Source organism: Crocodylus siamensis, chromosome 3 (assembly GCF_052110815.1).
Source record: "Crocodylus siamensis isolate JL-2025a chromosome 3, ASM5211081v1, whole genome shotgun sequence".
Taxonomy (NCBI): Eukaryota; Metazoa; Chordata; order Crocodylia; family Crocodylidae; genus Crocodylus; species Crocodylus siamensis.
The window spans coordinates 227,785,468-227,806,405 of record NC_143397.1 but is presented as its reverse complement, the minus strand read 5'-3'; positions in this window follow the sequence as shown (position 1 = coordinate 227,806,405).

The following is a 20,938-nucleotide window of genomic DNA, read 5'->3' as shown; positions in this document are numbered from 1 at the left end:
TGATTTCTCTTATGTACACCTAGGTTACAGAACCTTTGATATAGGAATTGTCTTTTTTGGTGGTTATACAGCATCTAGCACCATAGCATCTGATCCATGGCCGAGAAAGTAGAGAATGCAGCCAAAGGAAACAAAAAAAGCTCTCTTTACACTGTGTTTAGGTAATATAACAAGGGATATTGCTGATATCTTCATTAGACAAGCCTACCATTTATTAAAATGGTACTTGCCAATAGGTCCAGTCAAGCAACTATTACTTGACAAAATCCCACTGAGATCATTCATAACACAGCTTTTTACAAAGCCATTTTTATTTCTTCATATTACTAATTTCTCATTTCCCTTGCTAAAATAGGCTTTAAAATGGAGTTCTCTCTTATACTTGCATGTCAACCATCAGTCATTTTAATGGACCTCCCATTGGCCAAATGCAGAAGACAGTCCCCGTGTTCACTGAATCCCTCCTGCTGCTAATGGAAAGGAATTTAGAGCAACAGTAAAAGCATCCAGGGGTTAAGAGAAACTCAAAGGAGCTTAATAGAAGCAGAATATATGACTATTGTTGCCAAGGGGAGACAAGATGATAGTCTTCCTAGATGAGCTGTCAGCAAAAAGTCTGGACTCATGGGGGTTCATTCATCCATTCATCACTAGTTAGACAGCCACTAACATTTGTTTTCATTCTATTTTTTCAAGTTTTAAAAAAGCATCTTTTTAGAGAAAAGGTTTTTTGTATTATTATGAAACCTCACAGCAAAAGCCTCTCTACTTAATAGAGTGGAAACATCCTACCAACATGACTTACTCTGACTTTTGCCTGCTCCTTCCCATCTCCTTCTAAAGAAAACAGCCTTTTCTTTCCTACCTAACACCCAAGTATTCTCAGTTCCCAAATGCTCAAGAGCAGCAACCCAACCAAAAGAGATTCCTCCAAAGCAGCACACTGAGCTGCAGTTAACCCACTCGGTGGGACAAGTATTAATATGGCTGACAGCCATACCACCTCAGCCTGAGATTCCACTGGGGGTTATAAGATAAATAAGATTCTTAGTTATAAATTGATTAATATATTTTGCCACTTTTCAGACCGGTAAAGGCATTGGAGTGACCATGCGTGCCATTTAACAATTGAAACAAAAATCAACTTAAATTGAGTACGACAGCGACTAGAGAGAGAAATAACATTGCTAATGGAATGCTTACACTGCTCAGGTTCCACAGACAACACTGGGATTGTAAAATAAGCCCCATCTTGATTTTAAAGATAGCATCAACATCAATTGATATAAACAAGGGCTCCAAGAAAGAAACACCAAAGCCATACTCATGTCAGAAGGAGTTTGGCTAATGATTTGAAGATGGAAAGTGCTAAGATCAGTAGCAGCTTTGAACAATGCCAAGCATTTTCTTTTCAGTTCCATTCTCTATCCATTGACAGCGTTATCATTTTCTGGCATTATGCTTACCCCTAAAAGCAGTTCTTGCAGAATGACATTATATATTAAACCCCCGACATGGGTGCCAGAGTGTGGCATGCAAAGGCATTTTACTTGGCACATGCACCTTGGGGTGGAAGGCAGGGAAGGGGCTGGGGCTGCACTGCCACAACAAGGATCAGACCCCTTGCAGCTCCCCCACCATCTGCCCCGGCAAGCCAACATTTTACAAGCCAAGTTGCAGGTGTTTTCGGCACTCTGTCCAAAAACATTGCTGACCCCTGTATTATCAGAAACAGACTGACTGGCACTATGCCATCATTTCTACCTTCTAGAATTTACATCATAGAGAGTTGTTAAATGAATGGGGAGAAAAATCACTGCATGTAGGTCATCAGTGGGGTGGCTCGAGTCTGATTTATGCTCAGAAGAAATCTCCCAAATACCTAAGGCAACAAACCTAGAAACTAATCAGAGACGTTCATAGTAAGTAACTAGATGTTAACATTCAAATTAATATTGAATACCGACTAACATAATCACAATACTTGCAGTCCTAGTCCTGTTGTTATATGTTACCTTACAAAACAACAAGTGATGAGCCCATCCTTTTTCATACCTTTCAATAACACAAAACCAAGACAGTATTACATTAGAGAGATGGTAGGAAAATGTAGAAGAAATACAAGAAAATGTTAGGACTCTTCACAAGAAATATCCATAGCAATGTTTGAGGGGGAAAAATGTTTTCTACATTTTTAGTTCTACATTCATTTATGAAATCTGAAATGAAAATGTGCATGTAAAAACAAGGAGGAGGATGCCATTTGACTATTGGCTACAACCATTTTGGCCTCCCTCCCTCCCATTACGGAATTAGTGTTGGAAAGACTTTTTAACTAGGCAGCTCTAATGAACTCATTACAAACTCATTTATTTAGGGTTTTCTTCAACCATCACCAATATTGTTTGGGGTTCAAATTTAAGAAGTGACATACTGGAACGAGAGAGAATGTGAAAACTGAGCATCCTAGTAAAGCTTAATGTACAACAATGGGACTATCCACTTCATATCACCAGCACACACAATGCAGAGAACATCACGCAAACCTGAAGTTGCCATCACCAAGATCACAGTCAGTGTGGCATTTTAAATGAAACATGCAAGCAATCAGAGATTCCCACAAATATTTTTAAAGAAAAAGCTGCCCACATTAGTAATATTCCAATTGTTAGCCAAGTGAATAGGAAAACTGATATCCACCAAGTCCCAGAATACAAGAACTAATTAACAGGAGACACATTTAAAACAAACCAGAGGAATTACTACGTCTTTTTTTTAAGCACATAATTAACTTGCAGAACTCATTGCCATAGGAGATTGTAGAGGCAGATGTTACAAGCAAGTTCAATAATGGACAGACAGATTCATGGAGTAGAAGTTCATTAGTAATTATTAAAAAGAACAGTCAGGGAAGTCACCTGATGTCCTGTATATATACTTGCTCTCTAAAATGTTTATAACTGCCTTTGGGTTAGCTGGGCCATTATTCTGACTCAGTATAGCAGTTATTTTCTTATGTGGAGAATAGGTAACAAAATAGGCAGACAAAAATGAAATTAAAGAAGATTTTTTTCAATTCCTAATACAAAACTGTAGCTGTAAAAATAAGAAGTCCCATCTGTAATAATATTCAGTCTTTCACAAACAGTGTTGGCAGCAGGTATGTTTGGGGGGGGTTGGATGGGGGAGAAATCACAATAATCCCACAGATTCAGACTTGAAAGTATTTTCAACATTTTGCAAGTGGAAACAGTTTAGTAGCAGGCAGCTGGAAGTAAAAGTAAATTTAAAATGTAACTATAGTAGACTGTCAAGAATTCTAATTTATGAATGCATGAGAATGTGTAGGCATACTTAGCACCCTAATAAGGAACATTTGCGTGTCTTTGGAGGCTTTCAACTAATGTTAAATCATCCCAAGCAAATTCTCTAGTCCTTTAGAAATGTCCACACATTTCTTTTTGGACATATTCACATTCAGAGAGGACTCCGGGAAAGCTAAGGGTCCATATTCACTGATGTGACTTGAGTGAAGTGAAGAGAATTATTAGTTACAGCTGTTACCAAACTGAAATTTTCACTGGAGGGAAATTCCATATTTTGCAAGGGTATGTTCTAACCTGGGATAAAAAAAGAATGAAAACCTGAGACTTTTTATTTTTATAGAATGGAAAGTTCTGAGTCAAACATGAATTATTTAGCTTCCTCATCCTGGCCCATCTCCCCAGGCACCTGCTTTCTGGAGCTTCCCTTTGGAATCAGGAGGCATATCTACATGAGCAATTTTTGTGCGTGAATAGACTCCAGGGCTTATTGCCCCAGAGTTTATTGCTTCCACATGCACCATTTTAGCATGTAAATACAAGTAGTATCCTGCTCTGGAGTAAGTTAGTTTACACTGGGCTAATTAGGGGTGCACATGTAGACACCAAGACATTCACTGTGCAGCTAGTTAGTCAATTGTGCAGTAAACATCTCATGTAGACTCACTCAGGGAGAATAAAAAACAGCTACCAAGTTGGTGGCCAGAGGGAAGTGCTTCTCAAAGACTCGAGGAACTCAGGTTAAATGAAGAGTCTATAGAAATTACCATGAAATGTTTCAGTTCCATTGAATCAATATTTCTCAATGAAACAAAAGGTGGAGTTCTGTTTTTATCCAGGAATCATTTTAGCTATAAACACCAGCAGAGACCATCCTGAAGATAGGTTTATTGAAAGAGGATGAAGAAACATTCCTCTTAAACATTCTTCTTATCCACTCACATACACATCCATGCATCTAATGGTAGCTGCATGTTTCTGCAATGCATGCACCTCTAAAAGCTGAAGGAACCATTTGTGGGTACACCTCCCTTAGCAATTACAAAGGGGCTATGTCTTCATCAGCATCCCATATGTGGAATGAAAGTAGCAACTGGCCACAAATACAGTCCAGTCCTGAAACTCACACACACAGGAAGTCATTATAGAGCCCAAGTACATTAATAACTTAATCTTAGAAAGGTTTCACCATTGTAAAGTCAAACTGCATGCTCAGAATCCTGTGCACTGCTTCTAGTAAAGCTAAGGGAAAATGAGCAAGTTAATCCAAAAGGTAGATTTGGGCCCTAAGAGAATACTGTATTAAGTAAAAGTTACAGGGATTTACTAAGGACGTGTGTAGATGAAATGATATTTCCCATTCACATCGACCCAGGATTTCCTGCCGCTCTAAAGTTCATTTAGCACCTTAAACTAACACTACTCAGAGATGTGTTAAGAAGTTAAATGCCAACAAATATACTAATCATATTTCCTACTAGAAGTAGTGTGTGGTGTTATATTAGATAAGAGTTTGTAATGATAACCATTATGCCACCAAGACCACTATAAGAAACTCAAGAGATCTTTTACAAACTAAATGCATTACCTAGTCTGTCATCAGGACAAAACATAAAACACACACAAGTGCCCCTCTGACCCACCCCAAGTTACGGGAGGCATCTGAATCACCCCCCACCTCCCTGGAGTCTGTGCCCCTGCAGCATTTCCCATGCCAGGAACTCCAAAGCAGTCCCTGCTTTAAACACAGCACCTGCAATGTCATCAGCAGCTCAGCTGAGACTATGTAGGAGATCCCAGGGTAGGTAAGGCTGCTGCCTCCCCCACCAAGACATGCTTTTAAAAGTGTACACCTTCCCCCATTGTCAGAATCTGAGTGCTGTCCCTGCCCATCCTGGAACCCCTCCACCCCAATCTCAGAACCCACGTGGTCTCTCCCCTGTTCTCAGAACCGTGCAGTTACCTGCCAGCTCCATCTTCTTGGGGAACCCTGACACAGGACACAGACTGTCTGACTCACAAAGAATCGCCCGCCCCCCACCCCTCCTCTACCTAAACAGAAATTGATTAAGATGCAGTGAGAGATGCACCTAAAACCCTCCAGATAAGGGTGACAAAAGTGAAACAACTGCCCTAGGTTTCATATGCATCTGAGACGGAACCAGATGACCATTCATTTACATGAGAGATGGCGAACAGAAAGCCTGAAGCAGAGACTGCAGTGAATTCTGGGATCAGCGAAGCAGGGGAGCATTGCATGATAGGGAATCTGTGCTCCAAATGCTAATCAACCCTCACACCCAGCTCGGCATTCATCAGACCAGTTCTAATCTGGATTTACAGAGGACTTCCTCCCCCACCACACACACACACACCTCTAAGCAGAAGTAAGTTTAATAGGCATCTCGGACCATACAATCCCTGGTCCCACTATGGGAGGCCTATTTAAACTTACTTGGCTAAAACTTGGTTGCTGGGTTAGGGAATGCTGAGGCAAGACACCGAGTCAGGGGGTATGGGCAACATTTGGACAATGGTAAAGGGCTCATCACAGCGTCCAGCCCATTGGAGCCCTGACCACAAGTGTTGTCATACTTTTCCCGGGACCACTGGTGGAAGTCCTCCCCTCCCAAAGGTTATGAACACTCCAATAATTGCCTTAAGTCTGTTAAAAGACTATAGTAGGATCTGGAAAAGTCATGCTAAGCTGAGGCTTGTTCACAAGTAAAAATCCAAAACCCTGATGCTGCAAGCTATCTATTGTTTCTGAGAAAACCAGGAGACATCCCATCAGTATATTTGCTATCCATAGGAATTTCAAGCTGGGTCCTAAGTATCTGGTTACTCCCTAACCTTATGTGTTTCCTGAGTATCAATCAGTTTCCTGAGATGTTCCAAAACAGAAAACCCCTTGTCAATAGAAAAGACAATTTGATTTACACTATGAGAATGCTTGAAAGAAGCTGAACTGAGGGTATAAAAATCTGTAAAAAGCAGCAGTGTGTGTGCTGACACCACCTGCTTTCTTCTCGAGAGGCTGCAGGAGGAAGATCATCTCCCTTCGAGGATCGTGCTGAGAACTTTGACCTGTCAGCTTTGCAACCCGAGTGCCTTGGACTGGTGAGATCCCAGCTCTCTCTCTTTTCTCTTCTCTCTCTAAGCATAGACTTCTGAACTTGAACTGTATTAGTTAAGCTTGAGCTAAGTTTCCCCAAATACTTAGGAAAACCAAGGTAATACTGTGATTGTTTGTGTTTGTTTTTCCTTTGCATGTCTATTACTACTAGTGCCATTATATATTTCCTATATTTAGCAATAAATAACTTTTATAGTCAAACTGGTGGTAACTGGGTATATTTTCTCCTTCTCTACTTCTCCTTCCCCACTTGTTCTGCAGTAACACTTCTTTTACCTAAGCTAAAGTTCCCTGTGAAGCCCAAAAGTACTGTGGGGTCTGCTCATCAAGAGGCTAAAATATTTGGACATGCTGAGTTTGAAACACATAAGGGGATCAGCTTGTACAGGCTGATTGACCCAGTTTGGCTCAGATGTGCCCTAACGAACTGAATGCTGGCCCATGAGAGTGTCATCTGGACACCTAGACAGATTCAGAGGTATTCTGTTTAACTGTGTGCTTGTGTCTGACTGTAGTTATTGTTGCTCTGATGAACTGATTCTTGGCATATGAGGGTGTCAGCCTGTCCATGCTGACCAACCCGGCCAGGTCAGGCGTGTCACGTTAATCTGGGTGCGTTTGTGTGTATGACTGATTTGGTGACTGGAGGAACCCAGCCCCACTGAACTGAGCCCTGCAAGGCAGCTCCACTGGGGGTGAGGGCTTGCAGAAGGGAGAGATACAGCTCCGTATAGAAACACAAGTAACACAAGCAGCACATTGATAGAATTCCCAAGACCCATACATATCCCAAATAAATGAGCACACCCCAAAGTAATGGGCAAATCTGGTAACAGTGCCCCTCACCTGATGGAACACACTAGTCTCCCCACTCCTCTCCCAAACCACACATACTTAATCCCTTGCTCTTAGATCCACACTACAAGCCCACAGTCAAACCCATGTGCGCCCTCCCCCTGCTCTCAAAACCATACCACCCCTTGAAGGGTTTGCCCCACGTGCCAGCACTGCTTGTTATGTGCCACTGCATAGGAGTTTAGAAAAGAAAAGAAAAACACACCAAATACTGTAGGATAAAAACAATTAATCTTATACTATAATGATTGCATGCAACTGCACAGAGATTTGATTAGAGGAAGCAAGAAAGTACGGTGCACAAAAATCCTTTAAGGAAAGTAACTCTAACCACAATGGTTAAGCCAAAACGAGGGGTTTTGTGGGGGGGAGGTTGTTTTTCAGTTAAATTGCAATTCAAACTTGAAACTATATAAGTAATAATATCTTACATAAGAACACTGGTCAGCATCAAGGAATTCCATTTTACCCTTCAGGTGATCAGATCAGAAAACACCAACAGGTTCCTCCAAGAGACAAGTGTGATTTGAATAGCTACCAATGATCTCAGTTTTTACAAAATTGTAGATTAAGTCAGTAGGGATCATTATGAATACCTTGCCTGACCTCCTGTACAATCCAAGCCACAGGATTTGACTAATTTCCATTTCAACTAGAGCATGTAAACATCTGACCTTGATTTCTAGTGCTGAAGAATTTATCACAACACTTGGTAAGTTTCAATTGTTAATTACTTTCACTCTTAAAAATGAGGTATCTCATTCGCTCCTACACTAATGAGTCTCCTATTATCAAGTATCTGTTCTGCACATAGGTACTTAAAGAGTATGATGAAATCAACCTTTAACCTTCCCTCTGATAAACTAAACAGGTTTGAGTTCCTCAAGTCTTTTATGATAAAGCATGTTAGTCCATCCTTTAAGTGCTGTGGTTCTTCTCTAAGACCTTTTTCATTTGTCAATATCCTTCTTGAATTGTGAAAAACAAAACCATGAGGATTAGTCCAGGCACATCTCTCCCCAGCACACCGTAGCAAGTATTTACTATTTATGTATCCAAATATTCCATTAACCCCTTGGCCACTGCATAGCAAACATATGTTCAGCTAATTATCTACTATGACCTCCCCACCTTCTGGGTCCCAGGAGAGTTCCCTATCCCATCAATATGATCTATATTTTGAGCTCCTGAAGTTTAAGGTGGCCATTCTCAAATGCATACTATATGTTTGCATGTAATTTACCAAGGAATCCATATGACTTTTTCCTCTTCATTATTTACTATCTGAGTCTTTTTATACCAGCAACCTTTGTCAATAATGTCTTTATGCTTTTTCATTCATTCGTTCTTGTGCCACCTTTCCCAACAAAGGCTCAAAGCAGCTTAAAAATAAGAGTAATTATAAAACAGAAATGTGGCAAGAGGGAAAAAAAAGAAAAATCTTAAAAGGAAAATAGAATGTCATGAAAAACAGAGCCCCCACCAAATAATATCTCAACCTACCTTTGTTTGCTAAATACCTATCCAAATCGGAAGGTCTTACATTGCATCCAAAAGATGTCCAGGCTCAGGTGCTGGTAGACATGAAGAGGGAGTTCCAGAGCTGACCAGTAACTGCCAGGAATGACCTTCTATACATTTTTGCCAAGACGACTTGGCGTATTGATGGCATTTGCAGGAAGTTGCTCCTGGCTAACCTTTGAGATCACAATAGGATATCAAGTAAAAGTAGTCCCTTATGTATGTAGTGCCCAGGCTGTTTAGAGCCTTATAGGTCAAAACTAGCACCTTGAATTGCACACAGTGCATCTACTGGAGAGATCTGAAGACAGTGCAGATGCTGGAAGATTGGAGTTATGTGCCCCTGGCAACCCACACCTGTCAAGACCTAGGCTGTCATGTTCTGCATCAGCCACAACTTCCAGATGGTTTTTAAGGGCAACCCCATGTAGGCCTCATTGCAGTGGTCCAACCTTGACATTACAAATGTGTGGATGATGACAATCCGATCCAGTTCTGAACGAAAGTGTTGCAGCCATCTCATCAGATGGAGTTAGTAAAAAGAGCTCTAAACTACTGCTTCCACCTACAGATACAAGTGCAGCAGTGGATCCAGGAGCAGCCCCAAGGCTATAAACCTGAGTGTCAAATAGAGATTGAATCCTATCAATGTTAGGTGTCCCAAGCCCTCTCCCTCCCACTCCAAGTCAAGTGGTTTGGCCACCACCTTCACCTTCTGTCTTGTCTGGATTCAGTTTCAATTTATTCATCTGCATCCAGTCCTGAACTGTAGCCAAGTACTGGGAAAGGACTGGGTCTGTCAGAGGCAGAATCAAACATCGGAGGAGCTGTACATGTCAGACACACAGAGTCACCAAGTCCGGGGGGGGAAGGGGTACTTGCCCCCTGACCAGGACTCTCAGCAGGAGAAGGATCCTCCAAGGGATTCTGGCGGGGACATCAGTCCCTGATCTCTTGGCGTGGATGCTCTCCTGGACCAGGCACTCTTGCTCCTGGAGCCACTTGTAGATCCCAGAGGGCCCAACCTCCATATCAATCTCATCAGGTTCAAAGAGCTGAGAGGCAGGTGGAGAGTCGTTGGACTCCCCCGCCCCCCCTAGGTCACCCCTGACCACTACAGGCTCTGGAGGGAATGCTGAGGAGGCAGGCATGGGGCCAGGTACTGCTCACTAACCTCAACTCCCCTCAAAGTGGTGGGGAGGTCTTGAGGGCATAATGAGACCTTTTTAAAAGACTCCTTCTGTTTCTGGGACCTGCCCTTCCCAGCATGAAGAGCCAAAACCTCCCCTGAGAGGGGAGGAAGGGGATGGCAGGTCCACCACCATGGAGTTAGCTGACTCTGATGAAATGGGAAGTAGCTGGGAGAAGGGCTTATCCCTACCACCCAATGGGGCTGCCACACCAGGGGTGGACGAGCCACCATCGGGCACAGCCAGAGGCAGCTCTGCCACAGCCAGCTTCTTCAGGCACTGGGTAGCCAGATGGGACTTGCTGCCACAGCAAAAGCATGAGGTGTCCCCAGTGGTGAGGTAGACCTTGAAATGCTGCCCAACGATCAGGAATGACATGGAGTGGGGTAGGCCCTGACCCCCTGTCAAGAAGCACAAACATCTGCTATTTAAAGGACAGGACATGCTGGAGCTCAGGAACCTTTTTGCCAAGTAGCAGTCTATGGACCAGCCCTGTAACCATTAACCATGCCATAAGGGTGCAGGCAGTTGGTGAGCTCACCATCTGAGAGAAATGGAGGGACATTGGAGGCCACCATCTGAATGGCCGTTGTGTCTAAGAGCATTGCAATACAAGAAACACCCCCAACAGACACACCACCTACCATGATATCATGCACCAAAGCAGGGGAGCTGAGGAAAATGATGGGGACTGAACTCACACAGGGAGCATAAAGAACATTTTTGCAGCCTACTAGTGCCCCACAGCAGTGGCACATTCCTTCACTCCAGTGGAAGGAGGGGCATGAAGCCAGAGACCAAAACTCTGGCCCAGAGGAGCAGAAGCCCCAGCAGTGAACTGCTAGGAGCTGCCTTGAGCCATTCCAGTAAAAAAAAGAGGGTGAACCCTGCAAGGAACCAGAGGGGTGGGGGGTAGGCAGCCCTCTGGCTGCAGGGAGCAAAAGAGCTGGAAATTAAACAAACACCAGAGGAGAGGAGAAAGGTGAGCAGTGTAGCAGGAGAGAGAAGGGGAAAGAGAAAGCAGCAGAGCAGCAACAGTGAAAGAGGAGAAAACAAACGAACAAAAAAAAAACAGGAAGGGGGAGGGGAAGAGGAGCAGGTTATTTCAGGAGAAAGGGTTTTAAAAAAGGTGAAAAAAGGCAGGAAAAAAGTAATGAAAAGTGGGGGAGTATAGTGAGAAAGGGGTCAAGCTGTTTGGGGGAGGAAAAACAAAGCAAGAGAAGGAGAAAGGCTCACAGAACAGACACAGGTTCCCAGAGCTCAGAGGAAATACACCTGTCAGTGGCCATTTTGGAAGGAAGGAAGGAAGGACTTTGACTTTTTAAATACTTTATTCAGGGGTTCAGGGTGCAAGAAGCCAGCCTCTCTGGGGTCCAGGTACAATGTACAAAGACAAAGACAGACACATCACCATCAAACCAAAAACACCATGCCATTACATTCATAACATCACACTGTGACAGATACCTTCACAGTATTACACGCCATGCCTAACATGCCGTTATGCAGTCAGGACACCCGGCCGCATGGTTGTACAGACCAAAGCCCTTTATAAACAAATGATTCCTACCCTGCTCTATCCAACAGTAGATGTAACAAAACCTGCAACTACCCACACAAGGAAAAAAAGCAAAAAGCAGCTTGGTGAGGGCCCAGGGCCTGGCGGCAGCTTGGAGTTGCAATCCACCACCAAGCCTGCTTGGTCACCCAGACCAGTCATGACATCAGAGCACATAATGAAGACGACTGTCCTCCATGTGGTACAGTGCCCCCTCAAGGACCCAGCGCACCAGAAAGGTGGGCACCGCCTGCCAGAGTACAGCATGCTCAAACTCCAGCAAGAGGCACACCTGTACCAGGAGGCTGAAAAGCCACAGGGCATCGTCTGAACTGGTCCCGGCAAGCCAGTTGCAGCAGCTGTTGAGGATGGCCATCTTGGCCTGACCCAGAAGAAAATTGGCCAGGCAGCAGGGCACCAGCAGATGGTGCCCCACTTGGCCACCCGGTACAGGTAGAGCACAGTGACTGCCTGTGTCACATGGGTCCTGGGTTGACCACACTGTATAAGAGGTTCTAGACACACACCACAATCCTTTTAATACAAATAGGATGGGGTTTAACACTGATAAGTGCAAGGTGTTGCACATGGGGAGGAAGAACCGGCACCACACTTACAGGTTGGGGAACTCCCCTCTTGCCAGCACGGAGACGGAAAAGGATCTTGGAGTCGTCATTGACTCCACGATGAACATGGGCCGGCAGTGTGGGGAGGCAGTCAAGAAGGCCAACCGTACCCTGTCATGCATCCACAGATGCATCTCGAGCAGGTCCAGGGAGGTGATCCTCCCCCTCTATGCAGCACTGGTCAGGCCGCAGCTGGAGTACTGCGTCCAGTTCTGGGAGCCACACTTCAAGAGGGACGTGGACGATATGGAAAGAGTTCAGAGGAGGGCTACTCGTATGATCAGGGGTCAGCAGGGCAGGCCTTATGAGGAGAGGCTACGGGACCTGAACCTGTTTAGCCTCCACAAGAGAAGGTTAAGGGGGGACCTTGTGGCCTGCTACAAACTGGTCAGGGGGGATCAGCAGGTATTGGGGGAGTCCCTGTTCCCCCGCGCGCTGCCAGGAGTGACCAGGAATAACGGTCACAAGCTGGCGGAGGGTAAGTTTAGATTAGATATTAGGAGGCGCTACTTCACAGTCAGGGCGGCTAGGGCCTGGAACCAGCTTCCAGGGGAAGTGGTGCAGGCTCCTAGCCTGGGGATTTTTAAAAGGAAGTCAGATGAGCACCTTGCCAGGGTCATCTGACCCCGGTGCTCTTTCCTGCCAAGGCAGGGGGTCGGACTAGATGATCTACCTAGGTCCCTTCCGACTCTAGCTACTATGAAACTATGAAACTATAAATCAAGAGCCTAGAATAGCATAGAGAGGCTATGCAAGCCCCAAATTCAGCTGGGAAGAAGTCCCTCAGCAAAGGAACTGAGGAAGATGGCCCCAATCAATACCCTAAGGACTCAATCAAAAGGTATGGCACTAACCTCAATGGTTCTGAGGATTCTGTTTTTTCTGTGTGTTATTTTTTTCCTCTGGTCCCCAAGTGGTGCCTAAACTCAAATATTCTCAAGAGGTTGGCCAACATTTCTGAGGTAGGCAAACAGTCACGCTGATACTGTTTGCAATTTCTCCACCCTGTCCTTTTCAGTTTCAGGTTCTGTGAGATATTCTTGTGAATGGAGTTTGAAATAAAAATCAAAAGGGGTTGTGAAGAGCATCAAAAAATTTTTAGTTTTATTTGAACAAATGTTAAGACATTTTTTGCAGTACTCAGCTGCTCTATTTGTGACACTGCCTGCCTTGGATGTTATACTGTAGGGGAAAATCGCATGTTCAGAGAAAAATGAACTGATTTGACAGAAAATGGAAATACAAAAAGTTCCTATGTTTGAACATATACATGAGTATAAGACCCTCTGTTGAGTTAGATCACATTTTTTAAAAAAATGACCTCATGTGTAAAACAATCCAAACACTTGTACCAATAAAAGTTAGGATTTGGGGGGAATAAAAGAAACTTGCATCACAAGGAGCCTGTCAGATTCATTCTTGTGCTTCACAAGCATAACATACTACAGATAAAAAGTGGGATCAACTCTGACTATGGAAAATTAATTTTATTTGTAACTTTTACTATCATACACTGTATTCAATTATGTCTGTGCAATGAAGTGAAGGCTCAAGATTTACCACCTAAAGCTATTCCCACTGAATTCTTCCTCATGAGAAACACAAACACTGGAGCATATGTGGTAATTAAGTACAGATGTGATTATTTGACAAATAATCATAACAAATAATTGTCACTTCCTTGTTTAGAAACCACTAATTTAAAACATGTGCATGCTGACCTAACCTTGCTGATGCACTTTCCTTTCAATTAGGGGTTTCAAACTGTTATCTTTTCTACAAAAAACTAACCCTTTGTTCTCTTGTTGTAACTTTCCATTTCAAAAACAGTTGTTCTTCTCAGAAGTGTTTTCTAAACTGGCTTCTGTTTTGCAACACTTGTCATGAAACGCCGCTTTAGGAAAGCTGGGCAGGAGGATATAGACACTAGTCCAATGGCTATTCCATTTATTTCAGAAGTCCAGTGACACTAGTTTAAATTAGGAGGATAATTCCATTCCTCCAGATACAAGGCATAGATATTTTCAGTCAGTCACCTTAAATACAAGTAAACTTTCATGAAACAACAGCCTGTCTCCCCTCAGAGTGTGCACTGAACTATTCATATATGAGCACACTCTGGGGAAGATAGGCATCTCTTACTCGGGCTGTTGAACAGTTGTCACAGAATTACTCATGTGAATAATACATTTGCAATATGGCATTTATGAAAGGTCCAGCAACAGAAACAAAATGCTGGCAGAGAGATACAAAGGGGAAAAAAAATAGACCACATGTAAACAGAAATAGCCCCAAATATATGTTCCTTCCCAAAGAGAAACTCTTCTAAACTTTATATTGCTCAACAGCCAAACATGGATCCAATTTTGGCATGAAATAATAACCCCTATGTTTATAATGGAGAAAGCCAGACCTCAATTACAGTTTTAGAAATTAGAGGAATGATCTTCCCCTCATTTAGATGAGCACGAATCAAGAATAAATCCCATTTAAGTCAACGTTATACCAACACAAAGAAGGAGTCTTGGGGACTGTATTTTAATTTAGTGGTAACGACTGAAATAGTGTATGTCTAAGGTTATACATACTGTGTAGCAGTGTTTATCTTAAGAGTATATTGTTTATCTGTACTAAAAACGTTCAACCCAACCTTCAAACAATATAATTTAGGTTCTCAATCAAGTATTAACATAGAGCGTTTGGAAAAAACAGCAGAATCTTGATGAATGTTTGTGTCAAGAACACTGTTTACTTTTTAGTTTTCCTTCAGAATCTGGAGTTTAATGTTTGCACTGGGTGTCCAGTACACAATATCATTTGATGATTGTGAGCAATATGCATTTTAATTCATTGTTACAAACTTTCATAAGCATGACATTGTGATAAATGGAAAAAAGCTGTAACCTAGAATTAAGACTTGTGAATATTCTATGTGCTGTCCCGTAGAATACAAATGAAATTACAGCTTTTCCTTAAAATAACAGCAAAAAAGTTATGGGACTGTAAACTTTATCAATGCATGATGCATTTAGTATTTATTCCATATTGTACTTAGTCATTCAATTGGTACAAGCTTACTCAGATGTGCTGGAGACTACGTGAAAGAATCATACCACACCCAGAATCTGCCCCCCAAAAAGATTCTGGCATTTGGGAGGAGAAGGGTAGAAATCCTGCCAGCACTCACTGGTGTAACAGTGGAGAGAGTAAAGCATGCACACCTTGAGGCAGATGGTGGGGATGGGGCTGCAATGCCACAACAAGGGTTGGACCCCTTGTGGCTTCCATGCTGTCTGCCCCAGCATGCCAACATCTTCCAAGCCAAGGTTGTGGTTGCTTTTGGCACTCTTCCCCAAAATGTTGCTGACCCCTGCTCTGCATCTTTGGTGGTGAGGGATGCAGTGCCCTCAATCCTACATCTCCTTGTCTTTCTTTCAGGCAGCCAGCCTGAGCAATAGTACTAGGAGAGCTTGGGATCCCCAGCAACACTGGGGATGGACCCTGAAGAACAGAGTCCCTGCTTCATGTGGTCTCCAATAAAGGCTAAGAGTAAATCTGGCCTCTTCCTACACTTAGCAGGTTAAAACCATTGCAGGAAGCAGCTGGTGTTCTTCTCCCCCTGAAATAATATTCCAAATTGTTTTTCCAAACCATAGCTGAAAGAAGTTTTTCCCAGTCCTGTGAGGTGGTTTCAAAGAGCAAAGCTCATTTCTAATCAAACCTGAGGAAAATGTATTCTTCTGAGAGGAGTTCTCAGGAAAATGCTACCTCTTTCACTCAGTGGTTGAAATTCCCAGTACGCAGAGACTCCAAGCTGCCTACCCAATAAAAAGTCCACCAGACAAGAGCTGGTATAAATAACATGGCTGTACTGACTTCAAGGTAGCAACACTAGTTTTCGGCAGTTACAGATCCTGTGAAAATGACACGTGTTATAATTTGTACAAAAGCCACTGCTCTGTTGTTTGATAGCTTCACTGAGATATTACACTTTCCTTTTGATATTCTTTCTAATACTGGGCTGTAATAATTGGGGGCTATACCCAGGTAGTGAACTCAATCATGGGAAGTAAGCAAAATTCCAAAATTGATATTATAATCTGAAACAATGAGTCAATAAGAAAGGTATGAAATGGAGACAGAGGCCATGTCCAGATGAGCACGGACTTTTGGTTTCCCAGGGACAAGTAGCAGCGACGCACCTTGTGCTGCAGCTACTAGTCCCTGGGAAATGCCCGTGCCATGTGCGCTTACCCCGAGGACAACTTGTGCTGGCCCCAGCAGTGTTACCTGGGGTCCTGGGGGCCTCCTGGGAGCCTGGGACTGGAGCAATAGTTGCTGGAATTGACCTGCTAGTCTGGAGTATATCCATGACTGCCCAGTCTTCCCTACCTCCTTTTCCTCTAATCTCCCACAAAAAGCAACACAAGCCATATTTTCTTCACTTTTTACTACTGTATCACTCTGTCCCCCATTGTATGCATCTGTTTTGTTGAACAGGGAAAAGGAATTCTCCATTCCTTTGTCCACCACTCTCACAGCAATCAAAATTCCAACAATACTAATCCTTTACTCACCATTAACAGGGACTGCTTGACAGAATAAGGCTCTAAGCAATGTCCTGGCTTTAAAAAAAATATGGTTTAGATGGGTTTTGATTGTTTGTTTTATGTAATCATTCAATTTCAACTTGAACATGTCTTATATTTTGTCCTTGATTCTTTTTATCCTATGTATCCCAACCATTTAAGTATTTTGGCATGTATCTTCTAGTAAATTTGCCATGGAATCAAGCCATACCCAAAACCCCAAACCACATTTAACTGTTCAGTCTTATGCAGTGATGGGGTCATGTTAACACCTTTGATTCTCTGAGCCAATTTAGTCCATTGAAATTAACACAAAAGAGCTTAAGTTTCCATAACACCTTTGTTTTTAAATGTGTCATTTAAGTATGTCCACTGGAAGGAATTGTTTAGACCATTATATTCTATAGGGAGAATTCTATTTTCTTAATAAAGTGGATGATGTTTCATGTTAAAGAAGAATATTTCCCTGTGAAATATAATGTAAACAGCAAGAACTAAAGTGGTGACAACTATTCCAGCAGACACATAAGCAAAGGGAAGTTTCTCTGACAAAGCATTTAAGGTGCTTAGATCAACATAACTGAATTTGATTTCAATATATTCTTCCCATTGCGGGAGAGAAAGTAGCTTTTTCCCCAAAAAGAAAATTCAGAGTAAAGAAAAAAGAAAAGAAAAAAAAAGGAATCCCTATGGTATTATTCCTTCCCTTCAATTTGAAAGCTGTTAAATATGAAGACAGCACCCTAAGGATCTGCTGTTTCAGAGTTAACTGGGTGGGAGGGAGAGAAGTACCTTCTCATTGCATGCAGTAGTACTTTCACATATATGGAGGGCGAAATGTCAGCCCCTCGCAGTCTAGGTTTTACCTACCCCAAAACAATGTGGGTCAGAAACAAAAATCACAAGGAACTTCTCTGCAGGCAGAGCCAACCCTAGGGGGGCGTGGGGCCCGGGATAAATCAGCCTGTGTGGGGCCCCCTTGACACTGCACAGGGCTATGGTACCGCCACAAAGTGGGGGGGGTCTCTGTGCTTCTTCCACAGCAGCTCTGCAGGGCTCCACCTTCTCTGCAGGGCCCCCCCAGAGTGCGGGGCCCCCAATTCACCATACCCTATGGATGGCTCTGTCTGCAGGCCTGATGGTATCAGTGTTTTAAGTGACTCCATATCCATTTCAGGCTCAGCTGGGCTCATGCTACTAAAAGGAAAGCAAATACCTGGGCACTCCCCAGCCATATGGATTATTCCATAGGGAAACAGCGTCCCTCTTCCTGGACATTGTCCAGGGATGTGGAACATGGTACCATCAATCTGTCTCTCATTTTAGAGCCCTCACAGTTCAATAAAAGGAAGTTTGCAAAGATCAACCTTTGTCAAACACTGCTCCACACATGCACACACTAAATTTAAAAGAACTGTTTGAGTGAGGTAATGATACATGAGTAAGTCAAATCAGGTTACAAGTTTCATTTACAGCTCTTAGGCCAGGTATAGACATCATACTTTAACCAGCATAAGTGATCAGAAACCAGTCTATATCCATAACAGAATAAAAGTTCAGCACATACAGAGTAGTTTAAAAATGGCAAAACTTGGTCTAAGATTTGCACCCCTACCAAAAGGCAAATGTGTTCTGTTTGCTACCTGTCTAAATTATGCCACTTCCAGAAACCTGCACAACTTAGAGTTAAGTCCACCTCAAGCTTTTTGAAAGTCTTTACCTAGCCTTACTGAATAAATGTTTCTACTTTGACCAGTTGTACTGCTCATTTTCTCTTCAGTCTCTCAGATGTCTCTTTCAGTGGTAAGATGCACTTAAAAACCCATATTAGCTGCCCTTTCTCAGTCTCCCAGAAGCAGTGAGCAGTTCAAGCTGCTTGTCTCTCCTTTCCTGCCTCCCACCTCCTGGACTCAGAGAAATAAAACAAAAAAACAATGCAAGGCCACCACAAGAAACTACTCCCATCAATCATACTGAAAGAGACCATGATTCAGGCAAGTGTCTTGTTATGAATGGCCCAGCACCTTACATTTCAACAGCTCCTTCACAGTAAGTCCCAAGCCTGACTGGTTCAATCTCTCAAAAGCTCAGGAGTGCAATTTTTAACATTCTTTAGGTTGGGGTTCACTCTCCCTGTGAAAGATCTCATTTACACCTCTGCACAGAGGTCGGGGCAGCCAGCCTAGAAGAAGTTTTTTTCAACTCAGTTCACCCATGGAGTGCAAATTATTTACTACAGAGTCTGTAGCAAAAATCACAGGAATAATGACCAAAGCGGAGCATGCATCGTGCTCCATGTTCCATTCAGCAGAACCTATTTCCCAATTGCTTAAGCAGGGCAAATGGCAGTTTAAAAATTAAGCATTTGTTGTATATAAAGAAAAGGAAAAAATTCTTGTTAAAAACTTTTTGATTTACTCATCAGCTGATATATAAAACCACATAGGCCTATTGTACTCTAAAAATTTATTTTTTCAATGAATAATTCAATTCTCCACTAAAATTAACTTTTCCCCTACTTTTTGAATGAATCACAAACTGATCTTGACTCCTGGTTATGTGTTGGTTACATTTAACTATTCACTAGGTGACTGGGCAATTCATTTAAACTTTGTGCCTCAGTTCACCTCTGCAACATGGGTTTGATAATTACTTCCATTGTAAATTGCTTTAAGTTTTATGCATGGAAAGCACTAGGACAGGAGACAATTCTAATACATTCACAAGCCCATGTGACATATTACAGTAGAGTGTGGAATAAGAAATTTCAGTCCTTGGACTTCTCAGGAACTGTTTGCCTCGACTATTCATTATCTCTGCTGTGACAGCTTCCTAGGTATTGTTTCAATTACTTAACTGAAATTTTTAAAGCAAGAGAAGAGTGAACAAAATGACAAGTAACAGAGCAGTAATTAATCAGAGATCAGTGAATACTCTTGGTCATGCATAAATAACCTTGTTTGCATAGCAATTTGGGCACTGATATGAACAGCAACCATTTACCAAACAAAGGAGAACTAGCAGAGGACTGAAAACAGTAGGAAAACTACTTGGAATTCCAGCCCTCATTTATGAACACTTTAAGTTTTCAATGAACTCAATGGGCATGTGCACACATGCAAGCACGTGAGCTTGCAGCAGCTCAAATAGAAGCGGTATAAATTTGAGCTGGGGCTTTTTGCCTCAGCGCACATGCTTGGACATGCACTTTTCTTGTAGAGCAAATTGTGCCACCTGGGGCAAAATAACCCTGCCTGGCTCCTCCCAGATCTGCAGCCAGGGAGAGCTAGAGACCAAGGCCAGCAACTGTGCTGTCCCCAGCAGTATAAAAAGCTGCCCTGGCAAGTAGCTCAGGGATACTCACTCTCAGGAGCTTCTGGGGACACCACCCCTTGTGCCAGCTGGACTGCTGAAGCAGCCCTGAGAGTTCCCTGCACGCTTTACCAACTGCAGCAGTCTGGCAGTGGGGGTGCTGCCTGGCTGTGACCTGCTGTGCACCTGTCAGACCTGGATGAGGCATCTGCCTCTCTGGGCCAGCTGCCAGTGGGCTGTGGCTGCGAGGTTGGACTCTGTGTGGAAATACTGCCATGTGTGTCTCTGCCCAGCCATCTGGACAGCTATTGCCTGTAACATGTTCCCAGTTTGGTGGCCTGCTTTGAACTGTTAAAGCATGTCCTCCTGGCCCCAACGGCCAGGAGGTCAGCCACAGCCTGCTGGGTCCAAGGTGCCAGCTCTGAGCAGGCAGGGTCCTGCCACTGGCCTCCCTAGCAGGAATTCTGGTGTTCCCTATTGGAAAACTGAAAAATCCATGATAAAAAAATCCCAAAGTTCCTCTGTAAAATACCCCAAAATCCATGTTCCTCCACAATTAAAAGATAGCTAAAAAGAGAGAGAGTGATCAGTTGGGCAATGTTTTATTGATATATCTACAGTGTTAAAGGAATTTGGAAGACTACCAGTGTCATAATAATAAAGTGAACTCTAAATACATGTTTCACGAATATATATATTGCTGGCCAGGGGCTACATGCCCCGCCCTACCCCTGCTGGCTCCCCTAGCCCCCTGGATTGCTGTCCCACCTGGCCCCATCCTCCACCAGCTCCTGCAGCCCCCCACTGGCTCCTGCAGCCCCCCACTGG